Source organism: Malus sylvestris, chromosome 17 (assembly GCF_916048215.2).
Source record: "Malus sylvestris chromosome 17, drMalSylv7.2, whole genome shotgun sequence".
In the NCBI taxonomy this organism is placed as follows: Eukaryota; Viridiplantae; Streptophyta; class Magnoliopsida; order Rosales; family Rosaceae; genus Malus; species Malus sylvestris.
In genome coordinates this window covers 11,589,745-11,601,854 of record NC_062276.1, presented here as the reverse complement: position 1 = coordinate 11,601,854, position 12,110 = coordinate 11,589,745, and the positions used below count along the sequence as shown (strand labels likewise).

The window sequence follows — 12,110 nt, the reverse complement described above, 5'->3', positions numbered from 1 at the left end:
TGGTGTTTTGGAAGAAGAGGTATATGTAGAACAACCTAATGGATTTGTGATCACATGGAAAGAAGACAAAGTGTATAAACTTCATAAAGCTCTCTATGGTCTCAAACAGGCACCTAGAGCCTGGTATGGAGAGATTGACACTTACCTCGCACAATGTGGTTTTATGAAGAGTCTTAGTGAGGCTACTCTCTACACCAAAGCAATGGGAGATGAAATTTTGATTGTTTCAATTTATGTGGATGACATAGTGTATACAGGAAATAGCAATGATCTGTTGAAAGAATTCAAGGAGGATATGATGGTCAAGTATGAAATGATTGATTTGGGTCTTCTTCATCATTTTCTTGGCATGGGAATTATTCAAACTCACTATAGTATTTTTATTCACCAAAGAAAGTATGATGCTTCTCTGTTGAATAAATTTGGTCTAAGTGAGTGCAAATCTGTATTCACACCTCTTGTCCCATCAGATAAGTTGTGTAAAAATAATGGTAGTGGATCAGCAAGTGAGGAACAATATAGAATAATTATGGGAAACTTGCTATATCTTACTACCACTCAACCAGATATAATGTATGTTGCCAGTCCCCTTGATATGTTCATGCACAGTCCCACAAATAAGCATTTTGGTATTGCTAAAAAAGTGCTAAGATACATTAAAGGCAACCTGGATTATGGCATGGAGTATGTAAAGGGAAAGAATGCAATGCTAATTGGGTTTTGTGATAGTGATTGGGGAAGATCAGTTGATGACAGTAAAAGCAATTCTGGATATGCTTTCTCTTTTGGTAGTGGGGTGTTTTCATGGGCTTCAGTGAAACAAAATTGTGTAGTTCTCTCCACTGCAGAAGCTGAGTATATCAGTGCTTCTGAGGCAACTGCTCAAGCTATTTGGCTTAGGTTTGTCCTTGAAGACTTTGGTGAATTACAAACCGAAGCAACCCCAGTGCACTGTGACAATACAGCTGTAATCGCAATCACTAATAATCCGGTATTTCATCAGAAAACCAAACACATTGACAGAAGGTATCACTTCATCAAGGATGCACTACAATAAGGGGTAATTGACTTAGTGTATTGTCCAAAAAATGAGCAAGTTGCAGACATCTTCACTAAAGCCCTAACCAAGGATCGGTTCAACTATCTCAGAGATATGCTCGATGTGAAATCAACTCAAAACTTAAAGGGGAGTGTTGAATTATAAGTTATGAGCTGATAAAATAAGTTTTTATGTTTTCAAATGGTGTATCCACTTGTGCTTAGAATGCCAAGTGTAAAGGTTTTGTTTTGTAAAAGGCCATGAGAGCCATGTGAATTTCTTATGTTTTGATTACTTGTTAGATGTGTGGCTGTGATCGAATCTGAGAGTGAGAATAGATCCAACATTCCTTAATAGTTTTTGTTTCCTTATCTCACGACTTGTGTGAGAAAGAAGATAAGAGAGATATCAGAAATCAAAAGGAGTATCTCTACAACTTGTAGAGAGTGAGTAGAAACCATTTTCCAATTTCATCATCTTCTTCGAATCCATTCAATACAAGAATAATCACTGTTTTGATTCAATGCAGAACCTTTTATTTCTAGCGTAACAACGGTGGAACGTAACAAAATATTACTGTCGTGTAACATAAGGGCAGGGGGTACGGTAAACTCAGCCAAACTATGACACCCAAGGGGCCGGACGCGCACAATCCTATCCTATCCGAGTCCGAGTTTACCCCTTGCACTTCGGACAGCCGTCCGTAGCATCATAAGGAGGACCCCCCTTTCGAGGTAAAAAAACGGTACATAGGAGGCTGGTCTTTCTCAACGTGGCGTGGTGTATAGCACGCAAAACCTTTCGATACAAGAAGGGGCCGTTCACATGAAAGAAGAGAAGAAAGAAAGGAGTGATTCTCTTCTTTCTCTTTCTTGAGGGGGAAAGAGAAATAGGGTCTTATGGAGGGAGGGGGGGAAAGGATTGGGCCTACCTATCCCGATAGGACCTCATAAAGGAACGGGAGCTGTTGAGAGGTTCCATATTGCCGAGCCGAAGGGCAGCACTTCTGTACGTGATCGTAGTATGTCACGTCGTCTCGTCCCCGCAGCATTGAAGAGTACCTATGCACTATTTCCGGTTCACTGATAAGGAAGATAGAGTTGGGGTGGGGGTCTACGATGTGATACTCAAGTATGACCCGGGGAGATACATGCTAACTATGGGTAGGAAGCAGGAACCATTATGTAAATAATTTTAGGGAGTTACGGATCTCTTATACTACCATCGATCGACAGAACGGAACGACTAGAAAAAGAAGTGAAGTTAGAAAGCCGTATGATAGGCGGTAACTATCTTGTACGGTTCGGGGGGTAATCGGCGTACTCCGATCAGTGGGGGAGAATTTTTGGCTCTATCGAACATACAGGGAATTGGAGGTAGCATTCTACCGATGTTAAGTCATGGACTGGTTCCTTCAGCCCTTTTTCTATGTGTTGGTGTTCTATATGACCGACATAAGACTCGACTTGTTAGATATTACGGAGGTTCAGTGAGCACCATGCCGAATCTCTCTACCATTTCCTTCTCTTCCACTTTGGCCAATATGAGTTCACCCGGTACTAGCAGCTTTATCGGGGAATTTCCCATCTTAGTAGGAGCTTTCCAAAGAAATAGCTTAGTAGCCACATTAGCAGCGCTTGGGATGATTTTAGGCGCGGCGTATTCCCTTTGGCTATATAATCGTTTGGTTTCTGGAAATTTAAAAGCCGATTTCCTCCATAAATTCTCCGATCCAAATGGCAGAGAAGTTTCTATATTTATACCCTTTCTTGTTGGAGGGGCGACCGTCCGTTGAACTACCAAAGAAAAAAGGGTAAACCAATGTGATCATGACATTGTAGGTGCTTGCGATGGGACGGATGCGACTTCCCTCAGTTGGTTTGGGTGGCATGGCCCGTTGCAGAAGTCCCCCCTTTTATTCTGCTGCCGATTGGGTTGCCTCGCATTGTAATAGAGGGATGTGTTCGGAAGTATGGGTCCCCAGACCCCCATCCGCTCTAATTCATATCCTATCCATTGACAGTATTCCATGTCACCACTAGAGTAGTTAATTGATTCTGGGGTCCTATTGGTGGTGACTGGAGCTGCGCTCCTAGTCTTCTTTTTCCATCCTTAGGCCCTCGGCCTCCCCTATCTATTTCTTGCTGGGTACCTCCTACTTTCTATTGCAAATCATTCTCGTCAACAACAAAAAAAAAAAGAAGAGATATATACATGTAAATAATCTCTACATTATTTTCTATTAGTAAGTTTTGAGGAAGGATTGTCTCCATGAAGGATACTATACATTGTAATCTTGAAACTCTCCTGGAAGGGTAGGTTAAAATCTATCGTTCACATTTCTACACATACGTAAAAAAAGTTAAGACTCTATCATAAAATTAATTGGTGATATAAGAAGTAGTTCAACTACTTAAAAACACATATAAAGTCATTTTTCTCTACTGTGAGATTCATATCCTAAAAATAGTACATTTTAGCAGCCCTCATACTCAACAAATATTAGGTGACTGTTATGTCTATTTTCGTCTTTATACAAAATTGTACTACTTTTACATTCAAAATGCATTTTTTCCATTGATTTGTTACTCACAACACTTTTCAAAATAAAGTTTATCAAATACTCAACTGTTTTATTTTACAAATGATTATTCTCAATGCATAACAAAAGCCTTCTTTTTTTTTTTAAATAGCACAACAATTCCAAACTAGCATTACATCTAATACATACAGAATATTATAATGAAAACAACATTTATTTTTCACTCTGTCGTGATAAACAAAACCGGATCTACGTCAAATGGAGAAGAAAATAATGTGCTAGGCTCATGTGTTGATGCCGAACCAACATCCCAAACCTGGTTTACTCGAGTTTGGACATCAAAATCTTTCACTGACAATTGAATTCCCTGCAGCTCCACTTCTACCTCTTTCATAGTAGGACGCTTTTTTCCATTCAAATTCAAGCAACGTCTTGCAAGATTAGCAACTACGATGATCTCTTCCTTCCTGGCATCTTTCAGAACTCGGGCATCAAGAATATCGAACAAACGATTCTCGTCCATGGAAAGAAGAGAATAATGTGATAGGCGGGTCCAAATAACCGAATGTTCCATTTACCTGTGTCATGGTACGTAAGGTGTGTTTTGTCAATGGCGACAGATCGTGATGTCCCAAAGTCTGCCACATTGGCTCTGTATTTTGTAAGTTGTGAGTGTCAAAGAACATGTGCTTACTGTTTCTTGACATACAGTAACTTGGTCAATCCGAGTTAATGGTTGAGAAAATTATGGAGCCTTATTTGGTTAGGTTTAGGAGTCCTTATTTAGTGCAATTAATTATGAAAACCTTATTTAGTTGACAAAGAGTTTGTTACCATTTAGGACTATAATGAAATCCTAATTGGTATGGAATATCCCTTTAATCAGTTAATAGGCCGGATTAAAGGGATGAGCGTCTATATATTAGGAGGTCCCTGCACTCACAGCATCATCCTATTCTAGTGCAAAACCCTATTTTTGTGCACAAGGAATCTCGGCTGCTAGAGTGTAGAAGTTCCTCCTTGAAACCCTAGCAGTCATGGCTTCTTCTTCTTCCTCCACTTCGGAAGATAAGTTTATTTCCCTTTTAATTGTTTGATTGGTTTATTGTAGTTATATTTGTTTTATCTGTGATTCTAGTAACTTGTTGATTTTCAGATTACATCTTACATGTGGTATCAGAGCCTCTCAACTCGCCTAGAATTCAGAATTTCGATCATGGTTGGTTTTGAATATATTGATACAAATCTGCTAGGGAATTTGCAAAGCTTGGGGGTTCGGATTATTGGTAATGAGTTTGAACAAATTCTTAACAAATTAAAGGCATAATTATTTGTTGTTTTGTTTAAATGTCTTTTACTTGTGGATCCTGAGGCTTCCGCTTAATCTTAGAATATTTTTGTAATTGCTTTTCTAACTACAGTTTTGCGGCATGAATCACAAAGATTCATGGCAAAATTTATATTGTGAATGACTGTTGACCAACATGTTCAATTAACTTTATGATTTAGATGTCAAGTTACATCATACGACATATTTATACATAAGATGTATGGTGGGTGAAAGATACATTATTCCAAAGATTTTGTAGATTTTAGTATTCCTTTTCTATCACATGATATCTCCGATGGAGTAAATTTGTTTGGTTGAAGGATCAGAGAGCTCTAGTATGCTGCCATGGTTCATTACCCATGCACTAGGGTTTATGCATTGAGCTTGAACCCCATTATGAAAAGCTTGCTGCCAAGTCTTGCATAATGAATTATTTGCCATGCTTTATTATGGGTTGAGCTTTACGAGATTTGCATATCTTGCTTTAATTTGATTGGTAGTGTTAGTGTTGGGTTTCCTAGGGCTCGCCCAAAACCCTAGTGAGCATATCCCGTTCAAAGGTGAGAATAAATTTTGACCCAACGGAAGTAAAATTAGTAAGTTTGCTCATATTTTTTGTTGTTGTCTAAAGCAACCTTTTGAAATTATTTTGAGTTGATGGATTGAATTAACCTTATGGATACTGACTTCGTGGGTGAGCCATTGTATAGGATTTTCATGATTTAAAATTCTGAATTTGGATACCATGACACTAACATGTTTTATGCAGGCACACATGTTCATTCATAGCTTAGATGAATGTGTGAACTCATTCTGCAGGAATTAGAAAGGTTTGAGATCCCTTTCAATTCTCAAATCTTGCGTCGCAAGGAGCTTGATCTATATACACATATTAATGCCGTGGCCATTTTGGTGTCACTTTTAAATTGTTTTCTATCTTAAAAGGAGATTTTGATATATCACAATGGACATGCTAAATGTTGTTTTAAAAGAAAAATGAAATTTTAGTAAAGTTATGAAAACAAGACTAGCTATGTTCATGCAGTTTAGCATACCTTGCAATTTGTTCTATTTTAGTCTCTGATTTTGATAGATTTTTCATAACTCCAAATTTTATGAAATTTGATCATGTCATAATATCAAATGGATTGTAGACGTTGGTATTTTTTTCACGTTTCTAGACAAGAAATGGATTTATGGTAAATTTTTAAGTTTGATACCATATTGCTGGAATTCTGCAGACTTCCGCAGAATAGTCTGCTTGTGATATTATTTTGACATATCTATGTGACTCATAAATTCATGAAATTTTAGTATGATATACATTGAGATATTTATTTCAAATCTGGAAATTTTGAAGATCATTGGTTTGAAAAAGAATTATTGGTGAATTTTTAATCTCGGGACTGTCCTGCAGAATGTATGCGGTTTCTGCAGCAAATTCCATTTCGATTTTATTTTAACCCACTTTTAAAATCGAAAAAATCATGGAATTTTGGGTAACAATAAATTTACATGTCTACTTTATTTCTGAAAATTTTCATACACATTGGAGGAAGATTGAAGTTTTGGTGAATTATTTAGACTCGGGTATGTTTTGCAGAATTTCTGTTGTTTCAGCAGCACAACTTATTTCAAATTTGTTTTTAGTACACTTGTAAAATCTCAAAAATTATGAAATTTTGGGAAATAACAGATTTTTATGTTTACTTTATGTCTGAAAATTCTGATCCAAATCAGTTGAACAATGAATATTTGGTGAATTTGTAATCTCAGGTATGTACTGAACATTTTCTGCTGTTTCTGCAGCACCTCTCTTTTCGAATTCATTTTTGGCTCACTTATAAGATTTTAAAAAAATCATGAAATTTTGCAAAATAGTAGTCATATATGTCTAGTTCATACCAAAAAAAAAAATATTTTCATGACAATCTAAAGAGAATTGAGTGTTTGGTGAATTTGCACACTAAAATAGTACTGAATTTTTTTGGTACTTCAAAACTAGTTTTGTTATGTGATATTGTTTCACTGATTTGTGCACATCTATTGGTACCGGTTATTATACAAGTTTATGGTTCCAATATGTCCTTATTTTATGCAAATTATCAACACTAATGAATTTTATAGACAACACTGATTAAATTTTGATTTAAAGATGTATTGGTTTGTTTTGCTTAAACCAATGTTTTGTTTGGTCATCAATTCTGATTATGATGATAATTGTCTTTTGAGAGAAAATTGGAAAGTGGCATCAGTTTACTAATTGATCATTTTGGTCCCTATCGAACAACTGAATAACCATGTTTCCTCTTTCGAGAACTCTATTGTTCAATGTCAACAACGACATACTTTTGTGTCTGATTGAATCTTTTGAGAATCATTGAATATCCAACAAAACGGTTATTTAATACTGTTCTAAAGGATTATTCTGAAAAATCAGAATTCTAATTTATATGGTGAATACTTTGTCCCAATGGGAATTTCAGGAAATCACTCACCAATTATAAATTAGTATTATAGCAAATCATAAAGTACTTCTAACATATTTTCATCTGGCCAAAGCTGTTAAAGCTATATGTATTTTGTGTATTTTATGTTTTGGCTAGCTATGCAGGTATTTTCTTTGCATGATTAGTTTCTGCCCAAAGGTGTAACAATCATGCAATTTGGAGTTGGTTCGATCCTCCACAACTCACTACTTCCATGATGAATCTTGCAGAATCAAGAATGAGTAGGTAAATTTGCCAATCTTTTTCCTTAATTTTCTGTGAGTTCTAAATTGGATTAAAATTATTATTAAAAAAATTGATGTTGTTGAGATATCTATGTGTTTACTTTAATCGACTTTGTTTTAGAATTAAAACATAAATTTTGAGTTTGGATTCTCTTATTAGGTTTCATTTTAATTTATGATCTAATATTTAACACATATGTGGGTCTTCTCTCATACACTAAAATAAATTTTGTAGCCATTGGTTTATCTAATCACTTGTCACTTTTAGATCAATTAATAATGTTGAGATATTGTTCCTTATATAAGCCTAATTTTGATACATATAGATTGGTTTATTATGTCCAAACCAACTATTTTGTGACTCAACAAATTTATTTAAGAATTTTTTTTTTTGTGTTTTGAGCATATTAAAGATTGTAAATTGGTTTTATTTAAATTATGATTAAATCTGAAATTGTGGTAGAGCTTGGGAAATACTGCTGCAATTTTGCATACCTTGCAACGTGTCCTATTTGATTACCATTTTGATAGATTTTCTAACTCCAAACTTTGTAAAAATTTGTCATCTTATATTATATAATGGATCGTGTATACTATCTTTATTTATTCAACTAGCCTATATTTTGTTATATGAAAACCACTTTCTCTAGTGTTTAATCTTGCAATTTTGAGTGTTTGCCCAAGTGGGAGAAATAATGTATTATGGGCTTCACACTCATCAATTTTGCATGCTTTTAATGATCATAGTTTTGGTAGATAAAACGTACATTATCATACTTGTTTATATTTTATTTGTTACATATGCAACTAATCTTGTAGGAAATTCAAGAAGGGTTAATGAGTATATTCTGCTCAAAAGTGTTTTACTTATTAATTCTTATATGTTGTTCAAGAAATTGGACTTGTGATTTATATGTTATTGATGAATAATTAATCTGCTCAAAAGTGTTTTCTTATTCAGTACAAATATAAATCAATGTATAGTGAAACATGAAATTGACAAGATTGCATATACTTCATCTGCTCAAAAGTGTTGAAGTTATATATGTTTGCCCTTGTATTTTGTGTTTTAGCTATGCAAACCTAATATAATTAGTTTCTGTCCAAAGATGATTATAGAATTATATGCTTTTGATGCAATCAGAAAACGTTCCGTTAAAGTTTTCTATTTCTGTCAAATGTTAGATGAACAAAACGGACCAAATGATTTTGTATAGTTTTTCAGTCACAATAGTCACTTCCCTACAGATATCTGGAATAAAGATGTTGAGCTCACAAATTTTATGTTTTAGATCCCATGACTAATGTCTTGCTAATGGGAGTATTGGAAAGGTATCTATTTCATTTTGTAGACATTTACAAAGTTTTTTTTTACTCTCTTAATCAGTGGGAGTAATATAATTTTGTCTCTTTTAATAAGTGGGAGTAAGAGATTACCTTTTGTGTTTAAAATTTGAAGTGTTAGTGGCTGATATTTTAAGAGTTTTTGTTTAAGTTTTGTTCATAAGTTTAATAAGAGGTCCTAATTTTGTAAATAGTATGTTATATTTTACTTGTCCTCTTATCATATTATAAATTGACAGAAAATATGAGCCATGCTTGCATGAGGCTCAGTTCAGGAGTTGATCTTTTGCTTATCAACCTGAATTTAATGAATGATGTCAAGCAACATTGTGCTCGTAATTTGATATTCGTGGTAATAGAGTAAACATGTAGAAGCAATTACATGTTATTTTCTATAATCCAATATTTAAACTACTAGTGACAAGTTGTTAAAGGTATAGTTGCAAATTTTGTGGGACTCAGTGATCACCTACCACTTAGCCAAATAAGGATCATGTTCTTGGACACTCAAGTGGGAGAATGTAAGTTGTGAGTGTCAAAGAACATGTGCTTACTGTTTCTTGACATACAGTAACTTGGTCAATCCGAGTTAATGGTTGAGAAAATTATGGAGCCTTATTTGGTTAGGTTTAGGAGTCCTTATTTAGTGCAATTAATTATGAAAACCTTATTTAGTTGACAAGGAGTTTGTTACCATTTAGGACTATAATGAAATCCTAATTGATATGGAATATCCCTTTAATCAGTTAATAGGCCGGATTAAAGGGATGAGCGTCTATATATTAGGAGGTCCCTGCACTCACAGCATCATCCTATTCTAGTGCAAAACCCTATTTTTGTGCACAAGGAATCTCGGCTGCTAGAGTGTAGAAGTTCCTCCTTGAAACCCTAGCAGTCATGGCTTCTTCTTCTTCCTCCACTTCGGAAAATAAGTTTATTTCCCTTTTAATTGTTTGATTGGTTTATTGTAGTTATATTTGTTTTATCTGTGATTCTAGTAACTTGTTGATTTTCAGATTACATCTTACATATTTATCATCCAACAGTATGTTCGAAGAGGTATATAGGACAGGAAACTGCCGAGTGTAAGTATGATAGTGCTCCTGCAACTTCGGTTGCAACTTGTAACCACATTTCCCATGTAAGAGGAAACTCCTCATTTTGGTACTGAATATAATGGGAGTGTTCCATTGTGTATAAACTCGTAAACCAAAAGGGGTACTTCAGTCTCCAAACAGCAACCCATTAATTTAACCACGTTCTTTTGAATAACTTGTGACAGAATGACAATTTCATTTGTCTCACTTCGTCTCCACTAACTACACTTTTCGACTTCTTGACAGCAACGATTTTCCCATTTGCTAACATTCCTTTGTATACGGTACCTTGGCCTCCCTGACCAAGAATTCTCTCTACACTGAAATGGTCCGTGGCGTTTTCTATCTGCTCTGCACTGAACAATTTATTTTTATCAACGTTAGCTTAACCGGGGTAAAGTAGGAGTAGCCGAAATTGTAGGAAATATGAGAGAAAATCGGCTCCGGTGATTTTGAACATGTGCAAAGAAGGCCGACTGACGCTCCGGTTCGAAGATGTGACTACGGGACAGAGGTTCAGGGCCGAAGGGGTAGAGGAAGACCTAGGACAACTTTGGAAGAGACTCTAAGAAAAGACTTAGAGTACTTGGATCTAACGGAGGACATGACACAAAACCGAGCGCAATGGCGTTCTAGGATTCATATAGCCGACCCCACTTAGTGGGAAAAGGCTTTGTTGTTGTTGTTGTTGTTGTTGTTGTAGCTTAACCGGAAGATAATTGCTGCCCCAACATTCGTTTAGAAAACTTCTGCTTGCGGTTGGTGTCTTTCCTTTTCATTTTGACTTTGTGCGACCACCATGCTCCAATGTGTATAAACAGTAGGCCAACAATGCAGTTGGTAACTGATAGCTCAATTGGAAGAAAAAATTAAATTGGACAGATATTATTGTTCCTTCTTATATATAATCTAAGTAATGCAGGGATGGGTTGAAACAAAAAAAGTTGTGTAATGGAGGAACAACACTGGAAATGCTAATACCAGCTGCCATAAAAACAGGTTATCTTTGTTTTTGGATTTGAAGAGAGCAACACTGTACCTATGACGGCCACATTAACCCGTGATGGTCGTGCAGGTGAAGGGCATTCAAACGACACAACCGTATATTGTTACAAATGTTGCCGAAACCGCATCTATTTGGATCTTTGCATTCATCAATATCTGCATTTCAATGATAGAGAAACATAAAACATCGATTGTCACTAACTTTTTTTGGCATGATGTGGATTTTAGGTTGACAATGATCATTTTAGAGATAGTGTCTATGAATTGATTCGTGATAATTAGGTGGTTAATATTTGAAGGATGACTACCCAAAATATTCGAAGGATGACTACTTAGAATATTTGAAGAAGAATTTAAGCATTGTTTCTTATATTATCGTTTTATTAAATAACTGTATAATGAGAAGAAAAAGTCTTAGACTCGTAACCCTAGAGTAGAGTATAATATATGACTAATAACTAAGTAAACCAACAATTTAATTAATCAATACCAATAATCATATAAGTTATCCAATAAAAAAAAATTCAATTAATCAATATTACTTATCGTATAAATTATTCAATAATCAATAATTCAATTCATCAATAATTAAGAATTCAGATCATCAATAATCAACGATTCTATTCATCAATTCATATCAATAAAATTATGTTTTTTTCAATTAAAATTTAGGGTAAAAGACTATTTACTATCATCATGTTTCGTTGTTTTCAACATTTAGTACATTAAGTTTTTTTCGTATACCTAAAGTGTAAATTTTAGGACAGTCTCATACATCCGTTGGTCAAACTGTTAAATCTACCGTTAATTGTGACGTGGCGCCCATGTGGACAATGGCTGGGCGCCACGTGTCATCCACATTTTTTTTTTCCTTCTTCTTTCTTCGCCCATGAGCGGTAGGTCTCGGGTTCGAGACTTGGGAGCAGCCTCTCCATAAATGGGGGTAAAGCTAGCCGACATTCACCTCTCCCAGACCCTGCGTAAAGCGGGAGCCTTGTGCACTGGGTACGACCTTTTTT

General features: G+C 35.4%; 1 pseudogene; it reads right to left on the bottom strand.

Moving 5' to 3' along the window:
- Positions 1-3,753: 3,753 nt before the first annotated feature.
- Positions 3,754-10,865, bottom strand: LOC126611795 (wall-associated receptor kinase-like 1; annotated as a pseudogene).
- Between the last annotated feature and the right edge of the window lie 1,245 nt (positions 10,866-12,110).